At 36.4% G+C, this 23,905-nt stretch overlaps 1 protein-coding gene across 1 annotated transcript in view; it reads right to left on the bottom strand.

Annotated features, from left to right (window-relative positions):
- Window positions 1–23,905, bottom strand: part of LOC125230145 (unconventional myosin ID) — a 99,925-nt gene that overhangs the window by 35,626 nt on the left and 40,394 nt on the right. The window lies entirely within an intron of this gene.

Below are 23,905 nucleotides of genomic sequence, written 5' to 3'. Positions count from 1 at the left end.
CGTAATGGGGTAACAGACAGTAGGTAACCAAACAAAAACGAACTACCAGCTATGATTTAACAACCGCGTATTGTTACCGTTTCCAGTTCACAGTGTTCTCATAAATGCAGTTATTGCTGCTAGTCGACACAATAGACGTAACTTTAAAATATGTATATCTGTGTGACATAAATAACTACCTAGTACCTACCTATAAAACAGGTCAGAAAAACTTCAGACAAAACCGCAACACACGAAGTGCTTTTGTACGGGACAGCCCATTAAATGCTTAATTTCGTTTAAGTTTTTATAAAGGACTGTTGAAATGAGGAACTTTAAGAATAACATAAAAGTTAGTGTCAAGTATCTGACAGCACATGCCATAACGTTAGGAATTATAAAGGGGTACATTGCTCAGTCATTAAATTTATATTTTTTAATAACTCTATAACAGTAGGTAACAGTAAGGGCACTAGTGTCTTAGAGAATTTAATTGTATCTGATCTAAAGAACCTTCCCATAAACGTAACGAAAATAAAAACAACACGGTGTAGACGCACCTTTACACATCTGAAATTGTGATGCAGAAAATAACGGTCATGAATGTCAAGATATCCAGCGTGACATAAGACGTGACAACAGAATGACACACTTCATTGTGCTGCGGTTTCTTGCGGCGCTCCAAACAAAGCATTTGTAAAGATAAAGCCTGAGGCTTGATTGACCAGTCAGTCTTGGGCAGAAAAACAAAAGAAGTCGCAAAACGTGGACACAATGCAGTCATGTAGAAACGTAGGGTACTTGAACTAATCGCCCAGCAGGGTTACCACATGATTGCCGCGAGAGTATGTCGCCGCGAGATAGACTACCCATCCTTATGTCATTAATACAGTTACAAGAAGACGTGTCACCTATCTCGCAGCGACATACTCTCGTGGCAATCATGTGCTAGGCCTACAGGATCGTGAAAAGTAAAAGATTCTTAAGAGCCCTATGTCCCTAATGAGGGATAACAGGATCACATCATCATCGTCATGTATAAAGTGTTATAAATTTATGTCCAAGGTTCTCACCCATTTAGCACTAACTGTGGACTTTACTACACATTTTACTTTGCCAGTAATTTCCTACAATACTCGATCATATTTGCTGTCGGCAAACCTCGGACACTGGCGATCAAATATTATGAAAGAGGCGCGTTCGTAGCACACAGTCTAAGCTCGTGTAGGTGAACGCATACCATGATGAGTGAGATAGACAGGTCGACTGTTCGCGTTTTTGAGAGGCGGTAACTGTGAGGTAATCGGGCGGGGGGGGGAGCGGGAGTGGCCATACTGTACGATAGTACTCTTTATTATACCTTCATATATTTGATCGCCAGTGTCCGAGGTGTGATTATTCTGTGCTGTCGGTAAAGAAGTAAAAGAAAAAGTTATAGATTTTTCTCCAAAGAGCATTTCATCGATGTCAATTGGACCAATTCCACCAACGTACGCATGAAGCGTTGTAGACTACACTAATACAATATAATGTTATTGTCCTCATTTAAATAATTGCCTACACGATTATGATTTAGCGGCAAGACCGAGAGCAGCCATTAATTAAAAATCCAGTTTTTGTAAACACACACTTAAACCTTAACTCTTCGCAATACGGGTCACAAAAGGTCAGTGGAAAGTGTGGATTTGTAGTGCCAACAAGTATGTTTAAATTTATACAATTAGTGTAAACCGGCGATAAGATAAATGATCATGTTGGACTAATAAGAACAAGCATTTGTTAGTAATAGTGTTCATTTAATATTAGAAGCACAACGGGGCACCTTACACAGTTCAATTTAGCCCCAAACTAAGCAAAGCTTGTACTATGGGTGCTAAGCGACAATATACATACTTAAATAGATAAACATACTTATATACATAGAAAACATACAAATAAATGCTCTTACCGGGATTCGAACCCAGGACCGCGGCTTAGCAGGCAGTGTCACTACCGACTGAGCCAGACCGGTCGTCAAAATAAAATATGAACTATTGTGGGACATTTTCATGTCATGTTATATCCCACACCCACTATCGCGGAGCTACAGGCAAGGAGCGAATAGCAAGACAATCGATATCATAACAGTTCGCGTGTATCGGGTAATAAGCATGAAGCAGGCAAAGAGGGCATTGACCCGAATGGACTAAAGCCTGTCATCAGTTTATGAAGTTTTGCTAACTGTTTGGGAGCATGGTGATTAAGTTACCGGACTTAGACACTGCACTGAGAGAAATTTGCATTGTGAATTTAACAAATTCGACTTGTTGCGGGTTTATCCGTTTGAAAAAAAAAAGTATTTTAGTAAATGGAATAACTCTCAATATTGATGATACAAGTCGAATTTGTTCAACAACAAGGTCAAACTTGTTAAAAGATATTTGATTGAATCAGCCAAACATATGTTTGAAACAATATGAGTCATGTTGTTGCTTTTATAAGATTGAATTGTTGATTCAAATATATTGTTGATACAAGTGACATGTAACTTGTAGAATGTACTAGTTACACTTAACAAAATCTAACTTGTTGTTTGAACCAAAGAGCGTAGGCGCTATTTTAACCAAAAAACTTGTTGAACGAGCATGAAAACTGGTTGTTTTTCTCTCAGTGTGCCAAGCAAGAAAAATATTAAAACAAAAACCTAGTGTCTATATGTAGTAGTAACAAAGTGAGACATTGAAGTCTCCGTGTAAATGTCCATATGCACAATTCTCAAATTGTACACTCACTTGCAGTTATTTTTAATTGAAATCTTTGTAATGATTTGACTTGTATTTAATATTTATTTTAAATGTAATAATTGTTATTTCATTTTTAATGTTGAAATGTATAAAATGATTTTTATGTTTAGATGTGTGTACGATAATAAATATAATAATATGGATTTTTTTTTCTGAAATAATTTTTTTTTTAATACAAAAATACATTCATAAGTGAACTTTTTGTAAGCTCGCGTGCGGCGTTGACCCCCGAACAGAACGAAACTGTCAACTGTCACCAGTTTGTTTTGGTGCTTTGCCTTATGTCACTGTCATTGTGACACCTATTTGGAAGTAAGCCAATAGCTATCCCTAGTCCTGCGGCGCTGGCTATATTTTGAGCCTTAAGTTAAAATAATATTAAAGTCGATTTTGTTTTCGTTAATAGATACATTGTTAATTTATACATTTTACATTTCGTTTTGTGCAAAGTACCTAAGTTGCTTTTTCAGTAATTTGGTAAATTGTCGTTATAATTTTTGTTTTGACCTAATTTGCTCAAAAAAATATTCGAGATAAAACATGTAACTGTGTTGGATTTAGAATGATATTTTTAACATGTATAAGTAGTTTGTGCAAATTTTGTCAATTGCGATATGGTATTATGTCATACCTAGCGAAACAGATACAAAAAAATATTCATGTTAAAAAAAATAAGAAACGTCGCGTTGACTCCTTAAAATATACCAATAAACTGATATTGTGCTGTCTTAAACAATTGCTTTATTAAAATTGCAATAATTTAGCTAAAATGTATTCTTAACATTACAAAAAAATATTAGAGTTACTAGAGTTCACATCTCATCAACTTAAAAGACATGATAAATAAGATACATGAATTTGTGCAAGTTTAATCAATTGCTCCTTAAATAATACGATATTAATATTAATTTTATTTGCGTACGATCGAGTCAAGCGGGCGCAATCCACGCGGCGCGGGTAGTGTAGGTATCAGCGCGGCATCGGGGAAGGGCAATGACCTCTCTCGGCAATCGACAAACGACGCGATGCGTATAAAACGCAAGTTTATTTAAACTGTGCGCCCAAATGAAGCTATTTAATTCAAAGCCTGTTGTGTTCGGTATTAGAGTAGCATTTTAACTAAATAATATTTATGTTGCCCAGTAGCCTATTTCCCAGATATAAATTATTTCAGGCATAAAATAATTCAATTAAAAATTAGCGTGCCTTATTACTCGTAACACGAATTAGTATGAATATTATGGTCCCGGCCGGCAAAAAGCATTTATCGAAATCTGTATAATTTATTTTGACATTTGTCAAAATATATCAAAATGACATTTTTCATATCCACCCGCTATATCGCTTTTTGTTGTACATTATTTTATTTTTATAATAGACATTACGATTTACGATACAAGTGCGGAGAAAAGGAAGTTCGAAACGAGTGGCGATAAATTAAAACAGGACCGGAGGGAGTGTCTTAAGTTGACACGAGTTATGAATTTCCTTTTTCGCACGTGTATCATACAACGTCTTTCAGTACAGATGGCCCTTCGAAGTCTTCCTCTACTTATACTTCTCGCACTAGCGCGTAAAAAAACACCATCTGTACTGAAAAGTAACTTTATTATATAATTATTACAAACAAATTGTCAAAAGTCATTTTGATCATATAATCTGTCAAAATGTGATTTTTGGTAAAAAATGTCAAACTAGAATTACGAGTCTAAAATGTCAAAAAAGCATGTTGAGTCAACAAGAAAAGACTGTCAAAATGTCATTTTGAGTCAGAACTATCAAACTGACATTTTGGCTCGAATCTCATTGACATTTGCTGTCATAACTGTCAGAATGAAATTTTGGGACCAAACTGTCAAAATATATTTGGATCAAAACTGTCAAACGTCTGAGATCAGACCTGTCAAAATGACATTTTGAATCAGAACTGTCAAAATCTATCAATTGCCATTAAGGTACTATATCTTATACAACGGAATGACTTCAATTTACATTTTGGGTTAAAACGATCATATTGACATTTGCTGTCAAAAGTGTCAAATTGACATTTTGGTCAAAACCGTCAAATTTATATTTTGCTCTAAACTGTCAAATTGACATTTTGGTCTAAACTGTCAAATTGACATTTAGGTCAAAACTGTCAAATTGACATTTCGGTCAAAAGATCAAAACTGTCAAATTGACATTTTGGTCCAAACAGTAAAATTGACATTTTGGTCAAAACTGTCAAATTGACATTTTTCGTCAAAACTGTCAAATTGACATTGTGTCAATTCTGTCATATTGACATTTTGGCTCAACAGTGTCAAAATGTCACTTTGGGTCAAAAGAAAAATGTAAAAATAAAATGTAAGGGCAAAACTGTCAAATTAACATTTTGCTTTAAAACGATCAAATTGGCGATTATCTGTTGAACTGTCAAAGTATATTTTCGATAAAAACTTCGGTCATATTGCCCTTTGGGTTAACAATGTCAAAATGTCACTTTTGTCCAAAAATGTAAAAATGAAATTTTGGGTCAAAAAAGTCAAATTTACATTTTGGGTTAAAACGATCAACTTGGCATTTGTAGTCAAAATTGTCAAATTGACATTTTGGGTCAACTCTGTCAAAACATCATCTTGGGTCAAAACTGTCAAAACGATATTTTGGGCCAAAACTGTTAAAATGACATTTTGAATCAAAACTGTCAAAATCTGTCAATTGTCTTTAAGATACGTAAGTAGTTTATACAACGGTATGACTTTATTTCTAAACAAGAACCAAATTAGTCTACATAATTTGACTGTATGACTCATACACCGTGTTTTTCGTTTTCCATGAAATTCGACATGCAGTTAGGTTCATTATCGGGAACCACCTGGTATACAACGTGTTTTTATTGATTTCCGTTAACTTTAAGGGAAGGTTGTTTAGGTGAATTACAAATAATTTCTGTAAGAAAAAGAAAGTTATTAAAAAATAAATTTAATGAATCAATTAGTGTAGTAAAAAAAAAGTGTAGTACGGCCTTTATACTTTCAGAATACTATTTATTATGACATGTGACGTCAATTACTAGACACTGAGTTGAATGTTATTTTATTCTTGTTTCTCACACGGATTTAACTTTAGGAAATTTTATAGGATGTTACACACGTCGGCTGCCCTACGCAGAAATCAAGTATCTCAATTTTTTCCAAAAAATGGTTTTTTACATCATTCGATTCATTTTTTCAAAATACATCTATCAGTATTTTTTTGAAATTTTTATAATGTATATTTTTCAAAATACAGAACTTTAAAAAATTCAAGTATCTTTTTTTAACAGGGTATTCTACGCTAAAGTCAAGTATCTACCCTATTTCTATCTTGAAATCGAGTATCTTGCGAAAGATACTTGCAATTCATATTAGATGGCTAAGTTACTTGACTTCAGAGTTGAAATATTGATATTGATTGCGAAGTTACTTGACTTCAGCGTAGAAATATTGATATTTATTGATAAGTTACTTGACTTCAGCGTAGAACTATTGTTATTGATTGCGAAGTTACTTGACTTCGGCGTCTATCATTTTGTGATAATGTCAAAAGCTTGTAATTACTCATACATGTATTAATTTGGGTTTCAGGTAGAAATTAGTATTAAAAACAACCAGATGTAAACAGTAAAAGCACGAGGAACTTGTTTTATTTAATATGTAACTTCTTTTATACAAAGTCCAGTAATTAAATTTATTTTTTTAAATAGATCGATAACCGTACAAGTTAAGACGCTGGTTTCATAGAAAAATAATTGTTTTTGACCTAAAGAACCTTTCCTTAAAGTTAACGGAATTCAATAAAAACACAGTGTGTACATACACACACGCTGGTTTCTCGTCCATTTTGTGACAATATTGCCTGGCAGAACTAAATTTGGGAAAGAAATCGCGAACGATTTTATACTCCATTTACTGTACCGCCGTGCGTTTAATTTGCATTGTAATTGGAAATCTAGGAAAATATAGAAAAAAACAAGTTACTCTTTTTTGGGTTTTGCATCAGCTCTATGATCAGTTAATCACTTCCTTAAATACTTCCCGTTATAAAAAATACACCCTGTATTGTGTAACGAAAAACTGAAATCAATAGTTACAATAATAAATATAATCACGGTGTATGAATAGGATACTGCACGGGTAGCATGGTCGCGCGATAGACGATAAAATATCAGGCCGTCCCTATCGCACTATTAGTAAGTGCGATAGGGACGGCCAGATGTTTTTATCATTTATCGCGCGACCATAATTGCCTGCCTGGATCAAATTACCTCCATATTGAGATAAAAGGCGAATTTACCGCAATTACGAGGATTTCGTAGGGAAATGTAAAATGAAATCATATTAAAGATTTTCGATGGTTTTTTCGTTAATAATGTAATAAAATAAAGTTCAGTAATATATGTGTAAGTTTTAATTGGGAAGTCATGCAAAAAATTGGGAGAATCCCGTCAAATCCCGACCATCTGGCAACCCTAAATTATGCATGACTGCGCACGAGCACGAGACGTATGTACTTACGCCGCGAGGCAGCGCGGCGTCGCGCCAGTGGCACGCGCCAACCTGATTGGTTATCGGTTGCGCGCCACACTGCGCGAAAATTTAAAATACTTTGCTATTGAAATATCGTCAAATATTGAAAACCCATTGATGAAAACCGCACAAATTAAATTTGATGACTCGATATTATATTATAATAATATAGACGTCAACTTATGAACATGAAAATTTTTTTGAGGATTTGAACGGGTTTTTAATACAAAATATTTTTTTTAAATATAAGCAATCCATGAATGTCGCACACTTTTAAAAAAATAAGATATATTAATGCCCTGAATCGTACAAGACTTCACTTACTGACTCTAATATTTTTTTAAGGGTTTTAGGACCAATATTAGAATTTTTTTAAATATCATTAAACCCATGGATGAAAATTGCACAAAATGCATATATACATCGGCAACCACTTTGTTTTTAGACAAATACAAATAATTTCTTCTCGAATATTTTTTTGACTGAACACTGCTTAAAAAGAGAAATACCTAAAGTTCGTGCTAAGCAAGTACCTAGGAACGCACAAAACATTATTTTTATATTTGATGAATAGTCTAAAAACTATATGCAAAAAATAAGCAACATGAATATTATCGAAACCTCAAAAGTTATCGCTACCCGACATGATGATTTGCGTGTTGGATTGACTTGACAATTCTTACATGAGATAATTAATGTTAGTTATAATTTAAACGATCTGTTATGTATAGGCTAAGAGGATCGAGTATTATAGAGAGTTAGTGTCAAAGTAAAATGTGTAATCACAGTGAATAGACTGCCATCTCTTGACACAGGCTTAAGACTTTTGAACCGCAGTTTTGACAATTTGGCCCATATTGTTAGCTTGATATGTGTAAACAATCAAATATTAATATTAGCTCCATCTAGCCGAGCGTTCCCCAAAGGTGTAATGCCATCTAGGCCACCATAGCTTTTCCTCTATGGCTTTGAGGTACGTTTTTTTTCTTAGACCTTATCCGTCTATACGGAGTTACATATATATATATATATATATATGTCTTTGGTATAAGGTAAGAGATCGTTTTTTAGGGTTTAGACCATGTTTTGTTCACTTTTTTATAGTCTCTTGTACTCATTGTATTGCCATTTGTATTCTATTGCAGAACTAACAGCTCTAGTCATTTTAAGACCCCTTACTCCTTAGAGCGCTCATCAATTTCACGAAACGGCCATCGATAGATGGCGTTGGCGCTCGGTACGCGAGCACCGGCAACTCAACGCGCGTTTCAACGCAGACACGAATAATCTTGATAGTTTTGAATTAAATTGCTAATAACATAATTTTCAATTTTATATGGGGACTCTTTATTTAATTTCATATTCATGGTATGGTAGTAGTAAATAAGGTATATGAATGTAGTAAAAGTATAGTATTAGTCTACATGTACATATATAAATTCAGGTTTCCTAATTGATTGATTCAACAACCAACACCGCTGAGCCGAAACTACGAAAGCTAGAAAGTCGAAATTTGTATAGATTGCATTAACAAAATTTCGAAGAGATAAGAATCGATTATGAAAATTTACACCCCTAGTAGAGGGAAAAAGGGGGTGAAAGTTTGTAGCGGGATCAATTTGTTTTTTTTTATTAGGAAAATTTTAGTTAGGAACTTGAAATTAGAGAATAGTTTAATAGTGATTTCTGTTTTTTAGGGTTCCGTAGTCAACTAGGAACTCTTATAGTTTCGCCATGTCTGTCTGTCCATCCGTCCGTCCGTCCGTCCGTCCGTCCGTCCGTCCGCGGATAATCTCAGTAACCGTAAGCACTAGAAAGCTGAAATTTAGTAACAATATGTATATCAATCACGTCAACAAAGTGCAAAAATGAAAAATGGAAAAAAATGTTTTATTAGTGTAAAGTGTAAACTTGTAAAGTGGGGGCTGATTTTTTTTTCATTCCAACCCCAACGTGTGATATATTTTTGGATAGGTATTTAAAAATGAATAAGGGTTTACTAAGATCGTTTTTTGATAATATTAATATTTTCGGAAATTATCACAGTTATACTGACTTTCATATTTTTATAAGAACAGCATGCACTTACGTCCAGAACAGTGACATTTGGTGCATTGGAACTGCTCATGATGTGTCACTTTTTAACCGTCGCCTCAAATCTGAGAGATTTGAGGCGAGGTTCTCAATTCGTCTGTATGTTTATTTATTTTTTTTCATTTTTTTATGTTTGTTCCTCGATATCTCCGTTGTTACTGGACCGATTAAAAAAAAATATTGAATGTATATGAATACAGATTGGTCCCATTTTTCTCAGAACCCAGTTCTGATGATGGGATCCTGGAGTAATCGAGGGAACTCCTCGAATCTGAAAGGCATACGTATGGTGATTTTTGTGTTTTTAAAGGAACAGCATGCATTTAGGTACGGAACAGTGACATTTGGTGCAGTGGAACTGCTGATGATGGCCAGAACGGAACTTCTCAAATCTGAACGGCACGCTTATAGTGACTTTGGTATTTTTATAAGAACAGCATGCACTTTCATCCAGAACAGTGACATTTGGTGCAGTGGAACTGCTGATGATGGTCAGATCAGAACCGATCTTCTCAAATCTGAACGGAACACTTATAGTGACTTTGGTATTCTTATAAGAACATCATGCACTTACGTCCAGTCCAGAACAGTGATATTTGGTGCAGTGGAACTGCTGATGATGGTCAGAACACTCAGAACCAAACTCTTCAAATCTGAACGGCACGCTTATAGTGACTTTGGTATTTTTATAAGAACAGCATGCACTTACGTCCGGAACAGTGACATTTGGTGCAGTGGAACTGCTGATGATGGTCAGAACTGAACTCCTCAAATCTGAACGGCACACTCATAGTGACTTTGGTATTTTTGTAAGAAAAGCATGCATTTAAGTTCAGAACAGTGACATTTATTTAGTTATGTTTGTTAAGCATAATTATTGAGTTTTCAAGTCAAAGTTTGTCAAGCTTCGATTTCTTATAATCGGATTCATGAGGAATTGAGAAACTCCTCAAACCTTAGCGTTATACGTATATTGATTTGTGTTGCCATCAAATAATTAAAGCATTAAAAGCAGTTTTAAAAAATACCTACACATTTCTACATAATCCAACATTCGCAAGTAGCTTTCACCACAACCCGAAAGGCGGCGGTTTTTTTTTTCTTAAAAAATATTAAACGTTTTTTTATGGGATAGGAGGCAAACGAGCAGATAGGCTGCCTGATGGTAAGCGATCACTGCCGCCCATGGACACCAGAAGCACCAGAAGTGTTGGAGGTGCGTTGCCCGCCTTTAAGATGGATGTACGCTCTTTTCTTGAAGGTTTGATGGTCGCATTGGTTCGGAAATACCGCTGGCGACAATTCATTCCACAGTTTAACTGTGCATGACGTGACCAAATTTGCAAAACGTTGCGTCTTAGAAACATTTTAAAGGGTGAAAATCAAAATATGTACACCGTGTCCAATAAGTTTGAATACAGCACAAATAGCCAATAAAACAAAATGAACAAATAGTTACTACATTATTATTATATTTTATGAATGGCACTCTTATTTACTACATTCACAACAAATGTTTTGGAATAACTCCAGCATTAACTTGTTTACCAGCCTCAAACGCTTCTCAAACGGATCACACGCGGCACGCACCGTTTTCTTCACATTTCATCCCAAATACTCTCAATAATCTTTTTGAAATGATCCAGGTTTATGATTTTATAAAAATTTAGTCTTCAAAGCATGTATGACCATACAAAGTAGTCTAATACGCCTAAACCTGGAGGCCTGGGTGGCCACTCATGTTTCGGATAAAAAACTGCCAAATTAGTCTGAAACTACGCTAGAATACCATTTGCCGAATGTGCTGGAGGTGCGTCTTGTTGGGACACATGATACTCATTCCCAAGCGTCCTTTTTAACTTTAAGGCATTTTTTTCTCCAAAACCTTGGTTTTAAAGAAAAAAACGTTGATTTTTACGCTTTTATCTGTAAGTACTGAAGGTAGTTTACCTCGCTTACATACTGCATCCCACACCTGGGCCGATGGTGAGCTCTGGAACCTAGGCACATTTTTCTAGTTGCCCGGAACGTTATCTATCCTCGGTACCCATAATAGTTTATTTTGGACACGTGGCGTCTGTTTTATCACATACAGATTCTGCTTATAAAAAATAACTCGTCACCTGCGTGCCGAGCAAGTATTTTGTTGGCACTTTACCTCTTTGTTTTTCTTAGACACTTCGGAAATTTCATGAACTTTGTGCTTGTATTTTATTAAAAGGAATATACTCTTCAGTTTAAATAAGAATTTGATGGCCTGTGATCCCTATATCTTTAGAACTGAGGTAAAATGTGAGTATTCGGACTTATTGGACACGGTGTACATGTTCGTTCTAAAAGTAGCTGATCAAACATCGTCGGTTTGGAAAGCCTGCGGTAAAATTTTTGCTCATTACTATACATATTCGATTTAAAGGGTTTTGAGATTTAGAAAATAAAACAACGCTTCATTAGATTTAATTTAATAGCATTATGTAATTATAATCTCAATGTAAGTGCAAGCAGTCTTATTTACAATAAACTTAAAAGCGGAAACAAATATATGCAGAAAGAAAAAAAAGAAGCTGTCAATACTGAATCCCCTAGGGTGGCTATGTATGAATAGCACAGAAAAGTATTAAAATAAAATAAAAACCGGCCAAAAGCGTGTCGGGCCACGCTCAGTGTAGGGTTCCGTAGTTTTCCGTATTTTTCTCAAAAACTAACCTATAAAGTTCAAAACAAATTTTCAAAGAAAGTCTTTGTAAAGTTCTACTTTTGTGATTTTTTTCATATTTTTAAACATATGGTTCAAAAGTTATAGCGATTCTTTCCGAAAATATGAAAATTATCAAAAATCGATCTTAGTAAAACCTAATTCATTTTTAAATACCTATCTAACAATATATCACACGTTGGGGTTGAAATGAAAAAAAATATCTGCCCCCTCTTTACATGTAGGGGTACCCTAATAAAACATTTATTATTATTATTAACGACCTTCCACATATTTATAATGAGCCCAAACATGATGGGGTTATGATGAGGAGAATAGCAGTTCTGTTGACCACCTCCTGACTCCATCATGAGAACTTGGACCTCGTCTAGTTCGATGGTGCTCGTCAGCCCAAATCTAATGAGCCCGAACATGATAGGATTATGATGAGGAGAATAGCAGTTCTGTTGGCCACCTCCTGACTCCATCATGAGACCCTGGACCTAATCTAGTTCGATGGTGCTCGTCAGCCCAAATCTAATGAGCCCAAACATGATGGGGTTATGATGAGGAGAATAGCAGTTCTGTTGACCACCTCCTGACTCCATCATGAGACCTTGGACCTCATCTAGTTCGATGGTGCTCGTCAGCCCAAATCTAATGAGCCCGAACATGATGGGGTTATGATGAGGAGAATAGCAGTTCTGTTGGCCACCTCCTGACCCCGTCATAAGACCTTGGACCTCATCTAGTTCGGTGGTGCTCGTCAGCCCAAATCTAATGAGCCCAAACATGATGGGGTTATGATGAGGAGAATAGCAGTTCTGTTGACCACCTCCTGACTCCATCATGAGACCCTGGACCTCATCTAGTTCGATGGTGCTGGTCAGCCCAAATCTAATGAGTCCAAACATGATGGGGTTATGATGAGGAGAATAGCAGTTCTGTTGACCACCTCCTGACTCCATCATGAGACCTTGGACCTCATCTAGTTCGATGGTGCTCGTCAGCCCAAATCTAATGAGCCCGAATATGATGGGGTTATGATGAGGAGAATAGCAGTTCTGTTGGCCACCTCCTGACCCCGTCATGAGACCTTGGACCTCATCTAGATCGATGGTGCTCATCAGCCCAAATCTAATGAGCCCAAACATGGTGGAGTTATGATAAGTAGAATAGCAGTTCTGTTGAACATCTCCTGCCTGACTCCATCATCATGAGAACCAGAACCTCATCCTGGTCCCAAAATATAATAATAATTCAAACTCTCAACAAACTTCACGTATAACTTAAAATCCAAAATCATATGAAAAGCATGTCGAATGCTAAAATTGCATAAGGTGTAAAAAGGATCAAGATTTGTTTAGTCGCAGTTTACGGCACTTCTCGGAACTATCGAGCTGCTTACGAAAGCTAGGTGCGCCGGACGATCAAACGCAGGTCCGTTGTCTTCGAGCGCTCGGCGCAGACTGAGCGGGCTCGCGTTAGCACAGTGTCTTTTATTCGAATTTTAGGTGTTTTAAAAACATATCTATCGACAGAAAGGTGTGTCTTATATGTATTATTTTTTTCTTATAGGTCAATAAGAAGTTCTAGTTTAGGATAATATTATTTAAGAGTTACAAAAAATGCAGGAATCGCAGGAAAAATACATAATGTAAACCTCTTTTTATCGAAAAAATGGGGAGGATACGGAAGGTTATTTATCCACCATTTCAAGTAAATCTTAAAATGTCAAAGTATTAGCTAACTCGTACAGGATATAACAAGTAGGATTGTGATCATTTATTACCCCAAATAACATTTTTAACAGCACAATCACGATTCTAAACGAGCTATCCCACTATGAAAATTGAAAACGTCTTCCGAAAAAACTGACTTTTCGGAAGTATAAAAAGACATATTTTAAAGTAGTACCAATTGACTTTCTAGCTTAAGATATGTACTTTCAGGAACATTATCATTTTTTTAATAATCATTTATAGTTTCTTTATAATTTTGAATGAAAAAGGTTCTATTTTGCAAAAAACGCTCGTCTTTAGGAATAAGGCCTCTTAATATTCTAAAAATTTAATCCAAAATAAATCGGCGTTATCATCGAATTTGTTAACAAAATTGCGCGATAAACACTAGAATCCGTAGAGAATTCCGACCTTTACAGAAGAACAGACGGACGGAGGATGGAAGAATCTTCCAATTTTGCTATGAGTCGAGACGAGATAGACATGCCAAAATAAAATGAGAAGATTAAACTTACGCAATGACTACAAAATTAGACCATAAAGACCTAATAACACTAAATCTCAATTTGAACCGAATCTAATCTTCATGGCCGCCATTAGTCATAACCTTCGCGTAATTCGGAAAATTGACTGTTCTATTCGTTGAATACCGTTTCGAATTACAGTATAAATCAAAAAGACTTCCTTCTAAAAAAAATAAGTAGGGTAAACTCGCCTCATTCGGTGACACGCCTAATTCGGTGAAACAACCAAACATCTTCTTCGGAATAGTGCTTCAAAGCTTGTATCACCGAATTAGGCGTGTCACCGAATGAGGCGAGTTTAAATAAATAAATAAATATTATAGGACATTCTTACACAGATTGACTGAGCCCCACGGTAAGCTCAAGAAGGCTATGTTGTGGGTACTCAGACAACGATATATGTATATAATATATAAATACTTATATACATAGAAAACATCCATGACTCAGGAACAAATATCTGTGCTCATCACACAAATAAATGCCCTTACCGGGATTCGAACCCGGGACCGCGGCGCAGCAGGCAGGGTCACTACTGACTGCGCCAGACCGGTCGTCAAAGGTCAAAGTTTACCCTAGATTGTCTTGTTTTTTTTTTTTATAGATTTGAAAAGAACTAACCGATGGTAATTCTTATAAACGGCATAGGTTTCACAATAGATAGTCACAGAAATTTGTCCTTTATCATAACCAGACATCGTAACTTTTTCTTCAATTTCGGTGTAGCATGGTAGAATAAATAAATTATGGCTCATTTTACTGTTATAAGCTTAATTAACTATTCCAGCTGGCTTCGGACATATTAATACATTGTTTCTTTAACGCGACACAGGTACACCAAAATTGCTGGCAAAGTTACGATGTCTGATCATAACATAGTCACATTGTCACTGCAAAAACAAAGCAGATATAGATAGATAGGTATAATCCTCTTGAATTGGAACACCTCAGCAAAAGATACAGTGGAAACAAAACAACTGATGAAATGACCTTCTCCAAAACTCTGGGTAGAATGAAGTTGTTGCATACTTGTGACGTTTTAGTGACTCAACTGCACCAAAACATACATACATACATACATACATACAATCACGCCTGTATCCCATAAAGGGGTAGGCAGAACACATGAAACTACTAAAGCTTCAGTGCCACTCTTGGCAAATAAGGGGTTGAAAGAAAACGAAACTGTGACATTGCAGTGACAGGTTGCCAGCCTCTCGCCTACGCCACAATTTAACCCATATCCCATAGTCGCCTTCTACGACACCCACGGGAAGAAAGGGGGTGGTGAAATTCTTAACCCGTCACCACACAGGTCCGTCACCACACAGGTTCATGCACCAAAACATAACATTTAAATTTACTATTTACACGCGAACCATTCAAAACCACACGATGATCTAATACGACTTCAACACTCGATTCGTCGTCGCATATTTTTTATAACTCATTAGATGACGTCATCACCCGAACAGGTTTGCGTTCAATTCAAGTCCGAGATTAAGAAGCTCTTTTAAATTGACCAATAACAGACCTTATGAGTTCGTAGTAAGGTATACTAATATGTCTGGTAATACATTACATGCCGTTGAAAAGGTATGTATACTCACACTAATTTAAGTTTTTGGAATGTATAAATGATATTGACTGGGATGTAGGAGCAAATACAAAAATATTTGTAGTGGAAAACGTCTGTATGTCGACATTACAATTAAGCTCAATATAGACACAGCTAGCATTAAACGTGTCCGATACCCTATCATACTAATCTTCATATGACACCTGTCATCTGTCAGCGAACCTTCCCTGTATGAAAAATACTAAAAAAAACTCACCGAATTCTTCTCCAGAAAAATAAGGATTTCAATAAGAGTCTAGATGCTTTCAATAGCTTTTTTCTGTTACATCAACGATTAAAAATATGCAAACCTAGACGATGCGAAATATGTAAAGAATGTAAAGAACGTATTGAGATTGAGTCCTCGTGTAAACTTTAAACCCGCTCTCCTTTACACAATGCTAATCGACTTCGATGAGCGATACGGTGACGTCACCCCTCAACACAAACGACGTAACAGACGAGGATCTTACATCTCAATACGCCATTTTGAAACAGCGTAGGCGCAGCTTCCAGTTCAAGATCAAGTGACTGATAGATTCACAATTTGCGTATTCATCAATAACTAATATAATTTGATCCTGAGATTGAGTTTGAGGAAAAAAGTAAAGTCAAAGACAAGGGATTTTTTTTCTCTCTACCAGCCAAAGGCGAAAGGTTCACCAGACTAGTAGACACTTGACTAACATGGGAGAAAATACAACCGACGATAAAGAGCATATTTTCATAAGCAGATATTGCGGGACACACCTGGGTGAGATTAGCTGACCGGGACAAGTGCCTGACTAGAAGAAAGGCCTACGCTCAGCAGTGGGCGATAAAGGGCTGATATAATGAAGATGAAGCTGATATATGTTGACAGTTTTCAGCTATCTAAGGTATTGTATCTATGCCTCGGCCATAACTGGTCGCAACGCAGTTTCGGGTTGATGCTTAGGTAAGCTTTGCTAATAGGCAAGGAGGTCGAGAAATGCTAATATTTGTCGGATTATTCATTGCCTATTGAGCTTTATTTGTATTGGCTTCCGATCTTGACTGATTTACTATACCGATGGCAAGCGAGTAGTGCAGTACAAATCATACCTCATCTCATATCATACGAGCCATACGAAATGTAAATAAATGATGTGAAGTGATTTCTATACCTTGTCACAATAACGTCTTGTTTGAAATATCATACGAAATTGTCAAACGATTAAAAGCGACAAGGTACAAACATCATCACCTTATTTATGCCGGTGACGGAGCGGTGAGTGAACAATGATAGAGCGAGGGAATGCTGCCATAAATATCGACCCTATTCAAAAAATATGACGTTTAGAAGCTAACTTTTCTTTCCAGCATTAGCTTTCTTTATTCAAATTCGCAAGGACAAACCCTATAGTTATGTTACTTATGTTATATGCCCTGGAACCTCAGGTGGTATGGGTTTTCTCTGCCAAAAATGTGGCAGGTCGTGCCCCTCGCGAATCGGCCTCCACACTCCACAGTCACCGAACCCGTTGTCGAAGCAGCAATGTGTAAATCGTCTGCAATAGACGCAAAGGCCTGTGATGATGCCCTGTAATGATGTATTTATAGCAAAACAAAGTGCTACCACTTTTATTCCTTACTATTAACTATTTTCATAATGAAAGACACTGACAGCTACACTGGTTTAAAAGATTTTGACCCAGATAATCTTCATAACTGTTTCGTTAATCGATTATCACACTCGCCACGGATTCGATCACACGCACAGTCTAATAAAAGTTACGTTTTTATATTTATAATGTGCTTGCGTGTTTTCAACAATAACATATGATTTGGTGTTATTTATAGCATTGGCTTAACGAAAATAACTTATTGGTAGTTTCTTGTGATTGTTTATGAAACTGTCGGTAATTGAATAGAGATATGGTAGAGCTGTTTGAAATATTTCCTTTCAACGAATACGCGTGAATACGTGAATTCTTCTTCAATAACAGTATTTCTAATACTATACTAGAGATCGTTACTTAGAATGATGAATACAAGTTATTGTTATTTTATAGTCTGGTAACAACAGGTACCTTTACAGTATACCTAAGAAACACATAGCTCCAGTATAGCAGTAGGTATATTAACCCGGAAAGCGCCATTTTAAATTAAACGGCCAATATCTCAAAAACTATACTTTTCATTAAGGTCACATTTGCTTATTAACACAGAATATATAATAGTACAAGTACAGAAGGCTCACTCCTTTGATGTTCACGAAATGCCGCCATTAGCGCCGCCATGCGCGGCGATAGAATCCGCCCCTGTTATTAATGTAATAGCCCATTTACTACGCTGATTTGTTTTGGCGTTACTGGCGATACTTTTAGGGACACCCGGTTTGTAAAATGATGCTTGCTGCATGCGCAAAATCTACCCCTATTCGTAATTATGGTTATTTTCGCCAATATAATATCAGCTATAGACAGCTACTATGCGAAATGATATCTCGTCCGTCGCGAGACAAGACATGAGTCACGATCGTTTTGGCTCGTGTGAATCCGCGTGAGTCACCAGGGCCCTCCTGACGTCATGATCCGTCTACGTCTAATATATTTTCCATTTCCTTGTACTTACGTTCATCTCAATGTCTTAGAGGAAAACGATCTATTTATGTGTACACAATTTACTAATTCAACAGGAAGTATTGGTAGACTTAATTTAGATACAGTAAGGATTTATAGCGAATAATTTAATAATGGTGAATTATATCTAATGTATTTTTTATTTCCTTGAGTTTACGATCATCTGGACTACGGGGAAAACGATCTATTTGCGTGTTCAAAGTGTGACTAAGCTCTCTTCTTCTTCTTCTTCCTCCTACCCTTATCCCACGTTATGTGGGGTCGGTACAACATGTCTTTCTCTTCCATTCTCCCCTATCTTTCGTCATCTCAACACTCACATCTTTCTTTCTCATGTCCTCTTTCACACAATCCATACTAAGCAAATACCAAAATAAACAAAATTATTGACTTAACCAACACTACCAACAGGTTGTGCTATACTGTTTTAACTTGAATGTATTTTTACGATTCTCCGAATCGGATAAAAACAGCAATAACAGTAAGCAACAGGCTATATTATTATCTGAATCAAGACATAAACTTTTATCTGCAGGCCTAGCACATGATGGCCGCGGGAGTATGTCGCCGCGAGATAGACTACCTGTCCTTATGTCATTAATACAATTAGACAAAGACGTGTCATCTATCTCGCGGCGACATACTCCCGCGGCCATCATGTGCTAGGCCTACTGGTATCGTTCCACAGTTTTTATCTTTGGATAAAGCTATCTTCGTCATGATATTGTTATTCCAACAAATTTTATCGGCATTCTAAAATATTTTTATACGTACTTCCGATGGACAAAAAATACAAAAATACAGTCCGCATCAAAAGCAACTTAGCGAGTATAGAGTTCAAATTCAAAATTATATGAACATAATCTGATAATCTCTCAAAATCTCTTAAAATCTGTTTGCTAAAATCTGTCAATGTATCTTCAGGAAATTTATCATAATTATCACTGACTACGGGATGTACAATGCCCTAATCATGCATACTTATCTTATACTATTAAACGAGCAATTCTTGTATATTTATTTATTTATTTATTTATTTATTTATTTATTTATTTATATATACCGACGATCTCGGAAACCGCTCTAACGATTTCGCTGAAATTTGTTTTGTGGGGGTTTTCGGGGGTGAAAAATCGATCTAGCGTAGCCTTAGATCCCGGAAAACGCGAATTTTCGAGTTTTCATGAGTTTTTCTTTCGCATTTGTAAACGTAAAATATGGTCCTTAATTTCGCCGCGCGCGCATCGATTCCGCGTAGCTCAATCGCACGAGGTCGGTCTAATGTACGCAGATAGATCGTAGGTGTCAGGGTTTCGAATCCCGGCCAGAAATTAAGTTTTTGTTTTTTGTCTTTTTTTTTGTTTTTGTATTTATAAGAGTTTTTTTTTATCTAAAGACGTGATATATTAAAATAGAACCGAGCGAAGCTCGGTCGCCCAGATATACCATTGAAGTAAGATACAACCGCAAGTATGTTACCGTCATGCAATTCCCAACGCCCTTTCATAACGTACTTCACACAAGAATGCACCGCGACAATTGCATTGATCACATACCCAATACCATCCTTCGCCTTCGACACACTTTCTACTCGCTGTAACCGTTTGGTATGCAAGTCGCGCATTCTGTACCCGAAGCGTTTCCGTCAGAGGTCCTTCGCTGCCGTGAACATCGAAATGTAATCATCTCCATCTCTATCGCTTTTGCATTATACAGAGCGAAAGAGGTTTCGATTGTCTGCTTGTTGATTGAACATTCTTAAACCTTTTTGCCAAGACACAAGATCCAACAAAGGTTAGAGTAGTTCGCAGACGCCTTTGCTCAAACGTTCAAAAACAGCGAAAATGCGACTTTCCAGACAGATGCGTCTTTTCCTAGCTAGACTATGTCCTGTGAACACTAAATGTCGCCAAGTGTCTGTCTGCCGGTTGCACCCAAATGTCTAGTAATCATTAAAATCTTGACAGTTTAACCATTTTAGGGGTTTCTCCCAACGTTCATACCTATGCTTCCTTTTACATTTTTCATGTAAAATTATGGGATTTTTATCTTATTACAGCTATTTTAAACAGTAAACCAGCCAAACTAAATCCCTCTTTCCCGACATTGATAAACGATTTGTATTCGTTTGATTCATGTGCAGTCGTAATGGTTTCTTTACGAGCTATTCTTTAAAAGCATGGGCGACTATTCTTGTAGGGATATTTCTGTGCTTTCTTCTATCACGGATATTAGAAACTTAAGTGACAAATATGACGCGTCCGGTGTAGATATTGTTTGCTCACTTGCTACAATCTGATACAGTCAATGTGTTCTGATAATTTAATAAATTTGAAAAAGGAAATGCAGTCTCTATATTATCATCTTTCCTGCATTTTCAATAGTAGACGAATTCAAACGGGTCAAATAGATCAATGTCAACACTTGCAACTCGTCCCTATGTAGGTATTAGGTGTAAATCTCCGTATTTTTCCAAGACCTATTGCTTCTCAACTCTCAACTCATTACTAAATCACTCGCATACAATATATTTTCAATGATGGTGTGAAAAATAGCGTTTAAAGTAAAGATTACTCGTAGAATACCTCTTGCATTCAAGCATTGCAGTTATCCATTAACAAATTAAAACTGTATGCTTAATATGCTTATATCTTCGAGGTGGTTCCGACTTCCGAGCCGCCGACCTAAATGGAGGTCAAAGTGCCAGTGCCTTACGAGCTTATGCATTTAATTGACTTTAGTATTAACCTTAAGATTTTAAAAGTATTTAGGTCATTGCACAGTTTTCATATCGATGACGAATATCACTGTAATCATATTCGTCATCATAAATAAGGATAAGGAAAACCTTGTGTTCATAGCAACTTAGCATAGGTCAACTGATGGCTTGCTGCCAAATGCATATTTATAAATTGATAATACTTACTAAATAGCCCTTGTAGGCATCACGCATATTGGCAGATATTATTGAATAGATTACCTACATTCCCATATCAGTACCTAAGAGTTCGTGAAACTTTCCCAGAAATACTTTTTTCATGTATTTTTAATCTATGGTTGAACACTGAAGAAAGGAGAAAATAGATATACGTTCATAAACATAGAGTAGACACAATTTTGTGTTCAGCTGGTTACATATCTAATTGATTAGTAAAGATAATAGATAATTTGGAATATGTCATGTAGCTCTGTCCCTCAGAGGAATGGCCCAAGAACTGCAGTAACCAACCCTGAAGTCCTTAATTGTCATGTCACAATTTGATTTTCTTTCAACCCCTTTTTGCCAAGAGTGGCACTGAAACTTGAGTGCGTGATCGTATGTATGTAAGTCCTTGTCCAAAGCCAGAGTGCAATGAAGTATAATTTGTCCGTATCGTGGAATCCCGTGCACGTTGCGCGCGCGCAGGGAAACTCCCGAAATAGCCTCGCCCACGTGCTGCCCCCCATTCAGGAAGGGCTAAGAATACGATTTATATAAAACTTGCCGCTGTTTATTATTTACTCCTTTTTCTTTGCTGCCCCTTCGAAAAAGTCTAAAAATACAGGATTAATTATGTCGCCTTATTGCTTTGCGACTTGCTGCCCTTTGTCAGGAACGGCTATTCTTATACAGTTCAAGAAAACTTCGGCTCTTCGTCTATTGGTTACTAATATATTTAGTACTTTTGTATTACGACCGCATTTCAGGAAGGGCTAATAATATCGGATTATAAAACTTCGCTCTGCATGCCTTTAATTATTTAATCCTTTTTCATTTTTGTTCATACAGAAAGGGCTAAATATAAAATTATTGGAAACCAGGCTCTGTCCGCATCTGCAGCTTTTCATTATTCAATTATTTTTTTTATTGCTCTCAGAAAGGCTAAGAATATAATAGTAAGCTCTTTCTCGAGAAGCTTAGCTTTATTTTATTGGCCTGTGGCTATTCAATATTTAGTCCTTTTTTATCGATCTGCATTTATCTTTGTATTTATATTCTTTGCCCGTGAGATTCAAATTTCAAACAGAATTAAGGTCAGGTGGAATACCAAAACATTTTGAAGAAAGTTATTGAGGTATTTGAGGTACGGGAACTACAACATCACTTGGTCCAGAATACGAGTGTACGGAAACTAAGGAACAACGTTGGAAAATATGGTCCGTGTTGTGCTCTTCCTCACAAAGAGGAGAATCCTTCCAACCACAAAATACAAACAAAAAAAGAAAGAAAACAAACATTTAACAATTTGCCAACTTGATTAATAGTCTATTACTAGTTAATGTAATGAATAAATATGGCAAAAGGACCGCTTTAGCGTTTATAAATGCAGTTTGTATAATAATAAATAGGTGTAGCTGGGATCGGAAATTACAGCAATTTGCAGCGCGTGATGGCCGCTCCGCCGCGAGGAAGCTTTCTTGCGAGCTTCTACTGTTAACACCTGTTACCGGTGCTCCGTAAAAAGGTGTATTATACTAAAAGAGTTGTTTATTGTTCTCGACTGTCAGTTTAGGTATTTAAATGTAAACAAAATCTAGTAATACAAAGGGCTCCTTTAACTAACCTAACCATATCATTAAAATTTAGAACAAACCTCCGACGGCTCCGACATACTGGACCGATTTTTATGAAACATAGCTAAGATCACTCCCGAATAATTCAGCTTTCAAACAAAAAAAAAACTGAATCTAAATCGGTTCATCCATTCGGGAGCTACGATGCCACAGACAGATAGACAAACAGACAGACACAAACTTATAACACTAATGAATATTTTCCTAATGCTCTTAATTAATCTTTATTGACTTTTTTTTGTAATTATTTAGTTGTCACTTGTAACATGACATTATATGTAATAATTTCAATATTTTAATGGACAACTTCATGATCTTGTTGTACATCAGCATAGAATCTTAATCCTAGCATGTAAGTACTTAGAGTATGAATTGTAACTATATTTGCATGTATTTATACTTGGGTTAAGAATTTCACCACCCCCTTTCTTTCCGTGGGTGTCGTAGAAGGTGACTATGGGATATGGGTTAAATTGTGGCGTAGGCGAGAGGCTGGCAACCTGTCACTGCAATGTCACAGTTTCGTTTTCTTTCAACCCCTTATTTGCCAAGAGTGGCACTGAAGCTTTAGTAGTTTCATGTGTTCTGCCTACCCCTTTATGGGATACAGGCGTGATTGTATGTATGTATTTATACTTGTAATGGCAAATAAATCATCTGAATCTGAATACTCCATCGTTTTTGCGTCGGGGGTTAAAACATTACACGACCAAAATAATGGTCGGCATTTATCCACGGGATTCTCCCGATTCCCAAAAAA

Source organism: Leguminivora glycinivorella, chromosome 10, assembly GCF_023078275.1.
Source record: "Leguminivora glycinivorella isolate SPB_JAAS2020 chromosome 10, LegGlyc_1.1, whole genome shotgun sequence".
Taxonomy (NCBI): Eukaryota; Metazoa; Arthropoda; class Insecta; order Lepidoptera; family Tortricidae; genus Leguminivora; species Leguminivora glycinivorella.
This window is presented reverse-complemented; position numbering and strand designations above follow the sequence as displayed.